The sequence below is a fragment of the Rhinopithecus bieti genome, unplaced genomic scaffold (genome assembly GCF_001698545.2).
Source record: "Rhinopithecus bieti isolate Rb0 unplaced genomic scaffold, ASM169854v2 scaffold_12070, whole genome shotgun sequence".
NCBI classification, from domain to species: domain Eukaryota; kingdom Metazoa; phylum Chordata; class Mammalia; order Primates; family Cercopithecidae; genus Rhinopithecus; species Rhinopithecus bieti.
The window spans coordinates 340,724-356,034 of NW_016807449.1; the positions used below are offsets into that span (position 1 = coordinate 340,724).

General features: G+C 38.8%; 1 pseudogene; it reads left to right on the forward strand.

Annotated features, from left to right (window-relative positions):
• Positions 1 to 2,907: 2,907 nt before the first annotated feature.
• LOC108535766 (translation machinery-associated protein 7 pseudogene) lies at positions 2,908 to 13,247 on the forward strand (annotated as a pseudogene).
• The last annotated feature ends 2,064 nt before the right edge of the window (positions 13,248 to 15,311 follow it).

Below are 15,311 nucleotides of genomic sequence, written 5' to 3' on the forward strand. Positions count from 1 at the left end.
CTCATAATGTTAAGGAAGGAAATTAGCAGAACATAGAACTATCTTTACAGATGTCATTAAAGTAAGGGCTTTAGAAAGCATACATACAGAAAAAATAGAAGAGAAGTACATCAAAGTATGATAAAGTTTCTGTTAAAGAGATCACAGGAGCCGGGCGCGGTGGCTCAAGCCTGTAATCCCAGCACTTTGGGAGGCCGAGACGGGTGGATCACGAGGTCAGGAGATCGAGACCATCCTGGCTAACACCATGAAACCCCGTCTCTACCAAAAAATACAAAAAACTAGCCGGGTGAGGTGGCGGGCACCTGTAGTCCCAGCTACTCGGGAGGCTGAGGCAGGAGAATGGCGTAAACCCAGGAGGCGGAGCTTGCAGTGAGCTGAGATCCGGCCACTGCACTCCAGCCGGGGCAGTAGAGCCAGACTCCGTCTCAAAAAAAAAAAAAAAAAAAAGAGATCACAGGTGACTTTTAAATGTTTTCTTTTTATCATGTTTTCCAAATTTTCTGAAACATGATTAGGTAGTTTCTATAATTAAAATATAGTATGATACAAATATGGGAGTAGATGGTATTTATTAGGCATCTATTCCTTATTTGGCACTGTTCCAGATGGGCATAATCAGGGCAGGTGTGGAGACTGCGTTTCAGACCTGTGCAGGTTGCTGCAGATCTTCCTGGGGTATTAGGTGACCATGAGAGAGTTTGACCTTATCTGTAAAGAGCTGATAAGTGGCATTTGGTTTTTACTCGACTCAGATACATCATCAGCCCAGCTGCCCTTGTTCTCCTCCTCAATAAGCTTGCTTCTGTTCCTGATATCTACTTTCTGACCACTTCCTTCTATACATCAAATAATAATGTAAACAATAATAATATTTCTTTTACATTTTTAATAGCACTTCACATTTTTCAATGCTCTCCAACACAATGTTTTACATAACTTTATAGCAACTACTACCAAAAATCCCCACTTAAATTTAATTATCACAACTGTGAAATAGGTGTTATTTTCTCCAGGTTTGTTTATTCTCTGTTTAGGTGCTGTGCCAGAAGCCACACAGCTGATAAGTCTGGATCCATCTTGAATTTGACTTCTAGACACTCCCTTTCATAAGACAGTGGGAGTTTAATCATGGATAACAATTCTTCTTTGGATTAGAACTTAATTGGAGGACAGATTGGCAGCTCAGCTAACCTTACTGCCATCACCATTAGCCAAATAAAGATAAACCTGTACACTACCAATTTCCTCAATATTCTCATGCATTCATTTATTGGAATTGACAAACCATGGACCAGATGTCAAAAGATTCTGTGAGGGTCAGGCATCTTGGAGACGTTACTGAGTTTCTAGATGGGTTGACATTTTAAAATGAAGCTTTTCTGGAAAGGAGATTGGATTACAGGTGCTAGGAAACTTGCTTGCTATGGATGGCTAAGGAGGCATCTGTCTTGTGCCAACAACCACACACCTCAAATGTGGAATTAGAGAACAGTGCAGTGAATGAAGTCATCACACTCACTTCCCACACGTTGGGCATTCTAAGGAACTTTGGATCTCTCGTCTTTCATCCCAATTGTGTCGCAAATATTTCTAAACATTTGCCAGATTACCAAGAGAGCTTTAAAATTTAATTTCAAGGACTAACCAAGCATCTAATGGATTTTGTCATATCTGAAGACCAGAGAAGGCTGTTCTTTAAAAAGAAAACATAATTTTGGCAATAGTGACACCAGTTCAGAAAGAAGTTCTTTTAGGATTTTGACTCTACTTACCTCTAGGAAATTAAAATCCAATAATAGAGAATTATAAATATCTTTGAGTCTTGGTTCCTGGGATGCTTTTAATGGCCAAAGTAACCCGGGTAATTCTAAAAGTAACACAGAGCTATTCTTAAATAATATAATCATCTTAAGAAATGATAAATTCATAATTTGCTCCATCTGTGAAAAACTGTGCACATTAGGTGATCAGGAGATTTTTTAAAGTCTCTCTTAAAATTTTCCATTGAAAGTACAGATTTTAGACATTTAAAATCCAGCGGCCGGGAGCGGTGGCTCAAGCCTGTAATCCCAGTACTTTGGGAGGCCGAGACGGGCGGATCACGAGGTCAGGAGATCGAGACCATGCTGGTTAACACGGTGAAACCCCGTCTCTACTAAAAAATACAAAAATCTAGCCAGGCGAGGTGGCGGGCGCCTGTAGTCCCAGCTACTCGGGAGGCTGAGGCGGGAGAATGGCGGGAACCCGAGAGGCGGGGAGCTTGCAGTGAGCTGAGATCCGGCCACTGCACTCCAGCCTGGGCGACAGAGCGAGATTCCATCTCAAAAAAAAAAAAAAAAAAAAAAAAAAAAAAAAAATCCAGCTATACCCCAATTGGGAAAGATATACATAGTCAAATGGACACAGACCTTGAACATCAAGAGTTAAGAAAAAAATATTCTAGACATTACTACCCCAAACCAACCTTGTATAATAAGTAATGTAGAATTTAAAGTGAAAAGCATTAAATAGGAAAATGTTATAATGATATTAATGATAAAGAGAGTATTGGCCAGGAAGGTATAACAATTCTGAGCCTGAATACATCAAACAACACAGCAACAAAATATAAAAAACAAGGCTGGGTGCAATGCCTTGTACCTATAATTTCAACACTTTGGAAGACTGAGGTGGGAGGATTGCTTGAGACCAGGAGTTCAAAACCAGCCTGGGCAACATAGTGAGACCCCATCTCTACAGAAAGAAAGAAAGAAAGAGAGAGAGAGAGAGAGAGAGAGAGAGAGAGAAACAGAAAGAAAAAGAAAGAAAGAAAGAAAGAAAGAAAGAAAGAAAGAAAGAAAGAAAGAAAGAAAGAAAGAAAGAGAAAAAGAAAAAAAGGCAGGTTTGTATAGAGAAATGAATCAAAACCACCTACAATTAATTATGTTGAGATATTTTAGTACCCCTATATCAGAAACTGACAGATGAAGCATTCAGATATTTCAAGTAGCTGGGGAAGGGGCAGCAGGCGCCATGTCCGGCCGCGAAGGTGGCAACAAGAAGCCACTGAAACAGCCTAAGAAGCAGGCCAAGGAGATGGACGAGGAAGATAAGGCTTTCAAGCAGAAACAAAAGAGGAGCAGAAGAAACTTGAGGAGCTAAAAGCGAAGGCCGCGGGGAAGGGGCCCTTGGCCACAGGTGGAATTAAGAAATCTGGCAAAAGTAAGCTGTTCCTTGTACCTGAGGAGATGGTGACCCTTTATTTCATCCTTATTTAAACGTCTATATTCCCTGCCATAACATCTTTCGCCACCTAAAGCTGGAATTAAGTGTTGTCTTGGAGCTGTTGTACATTTAAGAATAAACTTTTGTGGAAAAAAAAAAGAAAAAGATATTTCAAGTATTCGTATTAATATAGACAATTTTAACTATACGATCAGTAAATTGATTCCCCATCCCTCTATTTGTGTGTGCATGTGTGTGTAGCTGCACTCAACAAATAAAGAACACATATCCTTTTTAGGCACACATGGAATATTTGTAAAAATTGTTAAATACTACTTCATAAAGAAAATCTCAAAAAATACCGAAGAATCAATATGATTTAGATAAAATCAGAAATCAATATTAAAAGCAGAACTCAAGACTGAAAATATAAGCAAAGGTACATCAGTGTTGTGTGGGAAACAAAAAAAAAATAAAAATTAAAATTAAATTAAAATATAACCAAAGGAACCCATATATTTGAAAGCTAAAATAAAATCACAAACAAAACAAAGAAATGACTAAGGAAAAACTAACAAACAAAATAAACCCCACCTTTCTAAATACTTAAGAATAAAACAGGCCGGGCGCGGTGGCTCAAGCCTGTAATCCCAGCACTTTGGGAGGCCGAGACGGGCGGGTCACGAGGTCAGGAGATGAGACTATCCTGGCTAACACGGTGAAACCCCGTCTTTACTAAAAAATACAAAAAAAAAAACTAGCCGGGCGAGGTGGCGGGCGCCTGTAGTCCCAGCTACTTGGGAGGCTGAGGCAGGAGAATGGCGTAAACCCGGGAGGCAGAGCATGCAGTGAGCTGAGATCCGGCCACTGCACTCCAGCCTGGGTGACAGAGCAAGACTCTGTCTCAAAAAAAAAAAAAAAAAAAAGAATAAAACAAAATTTAAAATGGAAATTTAAAAATAGTTCAAACTAAAAAACAATGAGAAGACAGAATCGCTTGAAGCCAGGAGTTCAAGACCCGCCTGGGGAACATAGTGAGACCCCTCCATATCTGAAAGAAAGAAGGAAGGAAGGAGGGAGGGAAGGAGAGATGGGACAGGGAAGGGAGGGAGGAGAGGAGGGGAAGGGGAGGGGAGGGAGGAAGGGAAGGGAAGGGAAGGGAAGGGAAGGGAAGGGGAGAGAGAAAGAAAGAAAGAGTTGCACTATCTCTGCTCACTGCAACCTCTGCCTCCCGGGTTCAAGCAATCCTTCCATCTTAGCCTCCCGAGTAGCTGGGACTGCAGGTGCGGGCCACTCCATCAGGTTAATTTTTAGTAGAGATGGGGTTTACTCACGTTGTCAAGGCTCGTCTTAAACTCCTGGGCTCAAGCAATCTGCCCGCCTTGACTTCCCAAAGTGTTGGAATTACAGGTGTGAGCCACTGCACATGGTAGACATAGAAAAGCTTAATAGACCTATAACAATTAAATTGGTAAATCTTAATAAAAGTGTAGCACCCTCTGCCCCTCAAACACACAAATTGTCATTTCAGATTGTTTTATACACAAATTCTACCATAACTTTGAGGAACAGATTATCTTTATGTTACAATACAAAAAAAGAAAAAAGAAAGAAATAGTAACAACAAACCACAATAAATATTGGAAATAAATGTATAGGCCAATCTATTTATAAACAAAAATGTAAATAATCCTAAATAAATTTTTAGTAAGCTAAATTCACATAATAAGCAAATAAGTCTTATCCTAGGAGTCTAAGAATTTTTAACATTTAGAAGTCTATTCGGCCGGGCGTGGTGGCTCATGCCTGTAATCCCAGCACTCTGGGAGATCGAGGCAAGCAGATCACCTGAGGTCGGGGGTTTGAGACCAGCCTGACCAACATGGAGAAACCCCATCTCTACTAAAAATACAAAAAGTAGCCAGGTGAAGTGGTGGGCATCTGTAATCCCAGCTACTCAGGAGGCTGAGGCAGGAGAATTGCTTGAACCCAGGAGGCGGAGGTTGTGGTGAGCCGAGATCGTACCATTGCACTCCAGCTTTGGCAACAAGAGAGAAACTCTGTCTTTAAAAAAAAAAAAAGAAAAAAAGAAAAAGTAAAAGAAAAAAGAAATCTATTCATGTAAATTAGCTTGACTTTAATAGATTAAAAGAAAAAATAACAGCACTGAATAAATCTAGAAAGCATTTGCTAAGATTCAATATTGATTTAAGATAAAAACTTTAGCCAATCTGGAATGAGAGGAAATTGCCTGACCTTAACAAAAGATATCTATTCACAGTTAGCATCACACTTAACATTGGAATATGAGAAACATTCTCTTTGAAGTCAGCAATGTGACTGTAATCAACATGTTACTGGATGTGCCCGTGAAGATACCAAGTTTTCATTTCAGATAATGTGCTTTTACTAGAAAATGTAAGAAAACCTACAGATAAATGCTATAAGGTAATGAGATTTTTTTGACAATATCAGTGTTCAAAAATCAATAGCACAATTGAGAAAATCAATGACACTGAAATTAAGTCTTCTAGTTAGACAGATCAAGACAAAAATAGAAGCTTCAAATGACTTAAAATCAGGAGTGAAAGAGGAAACACTACTACCAATATTACAAAGTAAATAACATGATAGGAGAATATGAATATGAATAATCGAACACTGGCAGATAACCTACATACAGTTGGCAGCTTCCTATATAACACAAAAATTGCTGAAACTGACTCAAGAAGAAATAGAAAATCTGAACAGATCATAACAAGTAAAGAGATTGAGTAAGTAATCAAAAAACTTCCCACAAAGAAAAGCACAGGGCCAGATGGTTTCGCTGTTGCATTGTACCAAACATTTCAAAAAGAATTAACACCAATCTTTCATGAACTCTTCCAAAAAATAAAACAGTAGGAAACATTTCCAAACTCTTTCTCTGAGTTGAGTATTACCCTGACGTCAAAACCAGACAAAGATATCACAAGAGGAAAATACTACAGACCAACAGCCTTTATGAATATAAATACAAAAGTCCTTACTGAAATACTAGAAAACTAAATCCAGAAATATATCAAAAGGATTATACATCATGATCAAAAGCGATGTATCCCAGGGATGAAAGGCTGTTTTAAAATCTAGAAATCAATCAAAATAACACTCCATATTAATAGAATAAATGACAAAATCCAGACAATCAATTCAATCCAGACAAGAAAACAGCTTTTGACAAAATCTAACACCTTTTCGTGATAAAACACTCAATAGGCGGTAAGTGGTGACTCACACCTCTAATCCTAGCAATTTGGGAGGGTGAGGTGGGAGTATTGCTTGAGCCCAGGAGTTAAAGACCAGCCTAGGCAACATGACAAGATCCCGCCTCTATAAAAAAATTTTAAAAATTAGCCATGTGTGGTGGTACATGCCTGTGGTTCCAGCTACTCTGGAAGCTGAGGCAGGAGGATTTTTTGAGCCCAGGAGGTCCAGGCTGCACTCCAACCTGGGTAACAGAGCCAGACTTTGTCTCAAAAAAAAAAAAAAAAAAAAAAAAACAAAAAAAAAAAAAAAAAAAAAAAAAAAAAAAACCCTCAACAATCTAGGAATGGAAAGGTACTTCCTCAACCTGATAAAAGGCATCTACAAAAAATCCGTAACTAACAACATATTTCAAATGGTGAAAGGCAAAGTTTCCCCTTAGATCAGGAACAAGAAAAGAATGTACATTCTCATCACCTCTATTCAATATTGTAGCGGAGGTTCTATCCAGGGTTGTTAGCCAAGGAAAATACATAAAAGGATTTTGAAAGGAAGAAGTAAAACTTCTCTGTTTGCAGATGACATGGTTTTGTATATAGAAAATACTAACGAATCCACAGAAGAAACTATTAGAGTTAATAAATTCAGCAAGTTTGCAGGACATATAAAATATACAAATCAGTTTTACTTCTATACACTAGCAATGGATAATCTGAAAGTGAAATCAAGAAAACAATTCCATTTGTAATAGCATCAAAAAGAATAAAATACTTAGGAATAAATTTAATGAAAGCAGTGCATGCGAGACTTGTACATTGAAAACTACAAAACATTGCTGAAATAAATTCTTTTTTCATTAGTGTCTCAGCAAAAGATCTAAATAAATGGGAAAGGTATCCCATGTTCATGTATCGGCAAACTTATTGTTAAGATGACAATACTCCCTAGATTGACATATAGAGTGGATACAATCCTAAATCCCAACACAATATCAAAATTCCAGCTGCTTCTTGTTTTATTTTTGCACAAATTGACATGCAGGTCCTAAAATTCATATAGAAATGCAAGGGACCCAGAGTAGCCAAAACACTGTCTAAAATTAAAAATAAAGTTGAAGGACTCACACTTCATAATTTCAAAACTTAATGCAAAACTAGAGTAATCGAGACTGTGTGGTACTGGCAGGAGGGCAAACATATAGATCAACAGAATAAAATTGAGAGTTCTGAGATAAACTCATACATCTATAGTAATTGATTTTCAACAAAGGTACCAATTCAATCTGGTGGGAGAAGAAGAGTCTCTTCAATAAATAGTGCTGGACAACTGGATATTCATATGCAAAAGAATAAACGTGGACCTGTAGTTCACACATATACACAAATTTACTCAAAATGGATTGAAGACCTAAATATAAGAGCTAAAATCGCAGAACTCTTAGAATAAAACACAAGTATAAGTCCTTGTAAACTTGGGTTATGCAATGGTTTTTTAAACGTAACTTTTAAAGCTCAAGCAACCAAAGAAAGTATTGAAATTAATAAAAATTAAAAACTTTTGTGTTTTGAGGACTCTACCAAGGAAAATGAAAAGATAACTTACAGAATGGGAAAAAGTATTTGAAAATCATATATCTGATGAGGGTCTAGGGCTAGGATCAAGGACTAACAAAGAACTCTTACAACTCAATTATACAAAGACAATCCAATTAAAATGGGCAAAGGATTTGAATATACAGTTCTCCAAATAAGATACACAAATGGCCAACAAGCACATGAAAAGATGGTCAACATCACTGTTATTAGGGAATGCAAATCAAATCTACAATGAGATAAACCCACTAGAATGGCTATAATTTTTAAAAAAGGAAAATAACAAGTGTGGGTGAAGTTGTGGGGCAACTGGAACCCTCAGATATTGCTGGTGAGAATGTAAAATGGTGTAGCCACTTTGGAAATGTTAACTCGAGTTGCCATATGACCCAACTATTCCACCCTTAGGTACACACCCAAGATAACTGAAAACATATATTATACAAAAATTTGTAAACAAATGTTCATAGCAACATTATTTATAGTAGCCCAAAGTCTATCAGCTAATACATGGACAAGCAAATATTTATCCTGATAATGAAATATTACTCAGCCATGAGAAGGAATGAAGTTCTGATACGTGCTGCAACATGGATGAACCCTGAAAGTATTATACTAAGAGAAAGAAGCCAGATGCAAAAGGCTGCATACTGTATGGTTTCATTTATGTGAAACTATTTATCAGAATAGTCAAATCTATAGGAAGAAGATAAGTGGTTTTCAGGGAGTAGGATGAAGGGGACATGGGGAATGACAGCTTGGGGTTACAGGATTTCTTTTCAGGATGACAAAAATGTACTGGAATTAGTAGTGGTGGTTGGCTAACCTTGTGAATATATTAAAAACCACTAAATTATATACTTTAAAAGGGTGAATTTTATACCATGTTAATTATTTCTCAATTTGAAAAAATTAGTAACGTTCCTGAGCAACACCTAATTAAAAAGATAACTTAATAAATGAACTTACAATATCAAGAAAAAGGCCGAGGGTAGTGGCTCACGCCTGTAATCCCAGCTCTTTGGGAGGCTGAGGCAGGAAGATTGTTTGAGCCCAGGAGTTTATGATTAGCCTGGGCAACATGGTGGGACCCCCTTTCTATGAAAACAAACAAACAAACAGAAAAAAAATGAACAATGAGAAAGAAATTAGCCAGGCATGGTAGTGAATGCCTTTGGTTCCAGCTAGTTGGGAGGCTGAGGTGGCACCATTGCACTCCAGCCTGTGTGACAGAGTAAGACCCTGTCAAAAATTAAGAAGGAAGGAAGGAAGGAAGGAAGGAAGGAAGGAAGGAAGGAAGGAAGGAAGGAAGGAAGGGAAAAGAAAAGAACTCTTAGGTAACTAGGAATAAATCTAACAATGATTTGCTACTGATTGAGGAGATTCTAAAATTTTATTGAAGGCCTTAAAAGAAGATCAAAATAAATGGAGAGGCATTGCACATTTGTGGATGATGGCAATGACATTACAATGTTAACAATAATTCATTTTATGTCTTGTTAGACACAAAAAGCACAAATAAAAATACAAATTTAATTAACATTAAACTTAAAAATTTAAGCAGAGGCAAAAGATATAAATTAAGTAAAATCAAGTTTAGGATGGGAAAAGATATTTACAAGTATATGATCAACAAGGAATTAATATCTAGAATACCTAAAGCATTTATATAAATCAATAAGAAAAAAACAAAAAATATTGAAAATTGAAAGGTTGTGACCAAGAAATCCACAGAAAAGAACACTTAAGTGGCCGATAAACTAGTGATTGAAGCACAGTCTGACTAATCGTGAGGACAATGCAAATTACTATTTTTTTTAACCTTTCTTTCATAGGTTATTGGGGCACAGGTGGTGTTTGGTTACACAAGTAAGTTCTTTAGTGGTGATTTGTGAGATTTTGGTGCACCCATCACCCAATCAGTATACATTGCGCTGTATCTTTTTTTTTTTTGAGACAGAGTTTTGCTCTTATTGCACAGGCTGGAGTGGAATGGCTCATTCTTGGCTCACCACAACCTCTGCCTCCCTGGTTCAAGCGATTCTCCTGCCTCAGCCTCCGAGTAGGCTGGATTACAGGACATGTTCTACCAGCCTGGCTAATTTTGTATTTCTTAGTAGAGATGGAGGGTTTCTCCATGTGGTTCAGGCTGGTCTTGAACTCTTGACCTCAGGGATCTGTCTGCCTCGGCTCCCAAAGCATTGGGATTACAGGCATGAGCCACCACACCCAGCCCCCTATTTGTAATCTTTTATCCCTTGCCCCCTCCCACCCTTACCCCGCAAGTCACCATAGTCATTGTATCATTCTTACGCCTTTGCATCCTCATAGCTTAGCTCCCACATATCAGTGAGAATATACGATGTTTGGTTTTCCATTCCTGAGTTATTTCGCTTAGAATAACAGTTTCCAATCTCATCCAGGTCGCTGAAATGCTGTTAATTCATTCCTTTTTATGGCTGAGTAGTATTTCATTATATATATATGTGTGTGTGTATATATACACATATATATGTGTGTGTATATATACACATATATATGTGTGTGTATATATACATACATATGTATATATATACACATGTATCTCACAGTTTCTTTATCCACTTGTTGATTGATGGGCATTTGGGTTGGTTCCATGATTTTGCAATCGTGAATTGTGCTGCTATAAACATGTGTGTACAAGTATCTTTTTTGTATAATGACTTCTTTTCCTCTGGGTAGATTCTCAGTAGTGGGATTGCTGGATCAAATGGTAGTTCTACTTTTAGTTCTTTAAAGAATCTCCACACGATTTCCATAGTAGCTGTACTAATTGACATTCCCACCAGCAGTGTAGAAGTGTTCCCTGATCACCACATCCATGCCAACATCTTCTGTTTTTTTTTATTTTTTAACTATGGCCATTCTGAGCAATGCAAATTATAAGAATTATAACAAGCAATCACACCCATCAAGTTGGGAAAATTAACAGGACTAATAATTCGCCAAGTGTTGAATTTTCACCAATTGTTGGTGAAAACGTGAGGAAACAGGAATTCTTAGACATCTCTATTGGAAGTATAAATTGCTGCCCTCACTTTGGAGAATAATTTGGCAATATCTAATAAATTTCAAGGTGCGCATACCCTTCAAACAACCCAACAACTCTTTTTCTAGATACATGCCCTAAAGAAGTTTTCAGCCATGGTCACCAGGAATAATTTGCTGTGAACAGGAATGTTCACTGCAGCATTACTTGGAAATAGTAAGACATAGAAACAGCTTAAATATCCACTCATAAGAAAATGGATAAATAAATTATGGTTTATTTATGTAATAAAATACTATAATTCAGTGAAAAAATATATTGATCAACTAACTTGCAGCTCTACATGTATCCAGTTGGACATCTAGAAACATGTTCAGTGAGAAAAGTTATAAAAAGATTCACAAACTATCATGTGACTATACAAAAGTAAAGCAAAGTAAAGTATGATACTGATACAGATTATTATAGGTAAATACAGATGAAGTAAATTTGTTGTTATTTTTGTTTGGCTTTTTGTTGTTGTTGTTGTTTTCAGGCAGAGTCTCTCTGTCATCCAGAAGGGAGTGCAATGACTCAATCATGGCTCATTGCAGCCTTGACCTCCCGGGATCAAGTGATTCCCCACCTCAATTTTTTGATTTTTTTTGTAGAGACGAGGTCTTGCTATGTTGCCCCGTCTGGTCTGGAACTGCTGGGCTCAAGCAATCCCCCTCCCTCAGCCTCCCAAAGTCCTAGGATTACAGATGTGAGCCACTTCACGTAGCCCGAAATAAATGTTTAATAACATGGATTGAAGGATATGTATCAACTTCAGGAAAGTAATCACCTCTGGCAGGGAAGGGAAGAAATGAGATGGTGACAACCGTATTTGCATTGTTTTATTTTTTTAATATTTATTTATTTATTTAGAGATGGAGTCTCACTCTGTCACTCAGGCTGGAGTGCAGTGGCATGATCTCAGCCCACTGCACCTCCATCTCCCAGGTTCAAGAGATTCTCCTGCTTCAGCCTCTTGAGTAGCTGGGATTACAGGCATGCACCACAACACCCGGCTAATTTTTGTAGTTTTAGTAGAGACAGGGTTTCCTCATGTTGGCCAGGCTAGTCTCGAATTTTTGACCTCAAGTGATCCGCCTACCTCAGCCTCCTAAAGTGCTGGGATTACAGGTGTGAACTACTGTGCCTGGCCTGACAACTGTATTTGTATTGTTTTATCTTTTGCTAAAAAGCATCTGAAGCAAATACATTAACAGTTGTTAAAACTGAGAAGTAGCCGGGCGTGGTGGCTCAAGCCTGTAATCCCAGCACTTTGGGAGGCTGAGACGGGCGGATCACGAGGTCAGGAGATCGAGACCATCCTGGCTAACACGGTGAAACCCCGTCTCTACTAAAAAATACAAAATCTAGCCAGGCGAGGTGGCGGGCGCCTGTAGTCCCAGCTACTCCGGAGGCTGAGGCGGGAGAATGGCGGGAACCCGAGAGGCGGAGCTTGCAGTGAGCTGAGATCCGGCCACTGCACTCCAGCCTGGGCGACAGAGCGAGACTCCGTCTCAAAAAACAAAACAAAACAAAACAAAACAAAACAAAAAACTGAGAAGTAGATATGTGGCTCTCTTTTCATATTTTCTGTATTTTATATATCTTTGAAATATTTAATAATTTATTCTAAAATGTAAATACAATCTTTGTTTTGTTTGACGGTAGAAATTGATGTTTGATACTGGGGAGTCCTTTAACCTCTCTCGCATAGGTTCTCCTTACTCAAAGGGGACGGTGACCCTTCTTTTTCTGTCTGTTGGGGTTTTGGTGAGAATCAAATACACTCATACACAAGAGAGCACTTTGCAAACTATAAATTCTTCTTAATGCGTGATACTTTTGTTATCATGTAAAATGAAATGGCAAAAAAATAAAATGAGCTAAGAACAGATCAATCTGAGATTTACAACTACAGCTCACACTAATTTTGAATTAGGTTATAGATAAAGAAAAGGTACTCAATTTCCCCTTCATATTTCCCCAGGGTGTTCTAAACCATGCAGATAAAGGCCACTTGCCCAGGAAGGGGAAGCAAGAAGGTCCTGGTTTCACCGTGAACACAAATGACTGTTTTGGCAGTCTACCGTACTATCCACCAGACTAGTCTTTCAGAGAAAAATGCCAGAGGCAGCAACTGAAAGCAGCTTGTAGGAGTCATCAGTTAGTCACTGAAGCAAATCATTTGAGAGAAGATAAAGGCGAGCTCTTGACACTCCTGGGACAAGAAGACCTGCCCTGCGAGACTTGCCTGTGAGTGGCTCAGCTTCTCCTACCCTGGGGAAGGTAATTGATGAGTTAATTAATATGCACAGCAGATGCATCACTGTCAATAGAAGATGGACTGCTTCTGGTCCTCACTATCGTTACTAAGATGATCTCAGCCTTTCAACTTAGTTGGGAGAAACCAATTTCCTGGGAGAAATCTCAATAAAATTGTTTTCCTATCATCAGGTGGAAATCTTGTTAAGTGCTCCAAGGACCTTTGGTTTTATGGGTTTGTTTTACAGCCCCAGCAGCCTTGGCTAGGATTTCCTTCTAAAATAACATTTCCTCTCTATAAAAAATGTCTTGTTGCTCCAGGCTCTGGGGCTCAGTGACCCTCATGAGTTTTTGACTGCAGGAGGCCGAGGGGTGAACTAGAGGTTTGCAATTTATGTCAAATATGCACACAGGGACACACAGTTTGATCTGTTCCTTATGTACCCTACAGAGTAGTTTCTTGGCCTTAACAATCTGTAGTCCACCTATTCATCCCCCACACTCTTCCTAACTTCTGGCAACCACTGATCTTTTTCCTGTCTTCCTATTTCTGCTTTTTCTAGAATGTCATACAGTTGGAGTCTTACAACAGGCTACATACAAAGGCTACAGCCTTTCCAGATTGGCTTCTTTCACTTAGTAAAACACATTCAAAGTTTTTCTGTGTCTTTTCATAGCTTGATATCTCACTTCTTAGCATGTCTATAAAAGTCAAATGCCTTGAAGCCAACCCTGACTGTAGGGTCCAGAAAGTGAAGCCTAACAGGGATGGGAAGTCCTTTTGAACTTAGGAAGGAACTAGCATTTATTGAGCATTTACTGTGCCTGGCACATTGTCATAATAGGTGTTTAATGAGTATTTATTAAATAAATTCCAGTGAATTCTCACAACCACTCTATGAAGTGCATACTATTTCCCCAATTTTACTGATCTAGCATCTGAGGCTTGGAGAGATAAGGAAATGTGCCTAAAGCACAACGCTAGGTACTGGCAGAGTGACAATTCAAATCAGAATTTTCTGAGTTTTAAGGCCATACCCAGGCCAAGGCAACATGCTGAAGATTGTGCCTGCAAAAGCTCAGGGGAACTTCTGCCTGTGGAAGATTCACGGAGAGCAGTGATACATCTGAAAGCTTTGGGACTAATATGGAGGTAGGTGCTGTAGGGGGATAGAAAGACCAAAGCAGGTCAGTTAAGTGGTGGAGGAAGGTGCTTACAGGTGTAGTGGAGGAAAATAGTAATCAATCTGGAAGCCACAGGACATGCTCTGTTATCCGCCGTCGCCTTCAATTTCTTCTTGGAAGAGATGAATTGTATATTCTCTACTCATAAAGCCTCCCACCATTACAGTCTCTATCGGACCTGCCTCCAGACAACCAATCTGCCCTGACATAATGTCTCCCCAAAGCAGAAATGTTCTTGGATCTAGCTCTCTAGAGGAAAGTGCTTTCGGCCTTACATCTCACAAAGGTTGGGTTTATTTACCCTGTCCCAAGCTCCATTCCTTTTTCCCACCCTTGGAATGGAGAACTGTTGTGACTGAAATAGAAAGGCCTTTGGTGGGGATGGTTTTGCCCTCCCTCACCTCTAGGTCTGAGTTCAGTCTTCCTGTCATATATTTCTACATCACTGTGGGATTTTCCTCAACATGGGTCATAAGGTGCTTAATTTCCCTGTTTACTTGTCTGTGTTCCTAGCTGGCCTGAAGCCAGCATGACATCAGGGATTTTACATTTTGTTCGATGTCATATTCTCAGCACATAGTCATGCCTGGCACACAGGATGCACTAATAAATGTTTGTTGGATACTGAATGAATGGGGCAAGGGATTCTCCAAAGGCTTCCCCAGCCTCATAGTCATTACTGTAGTGATTGTTGGTTCAGAACCCTGATTTCTCGGCAGGTGGCAAGCAGATCATACCTCAGATTTGGTCACATGTTA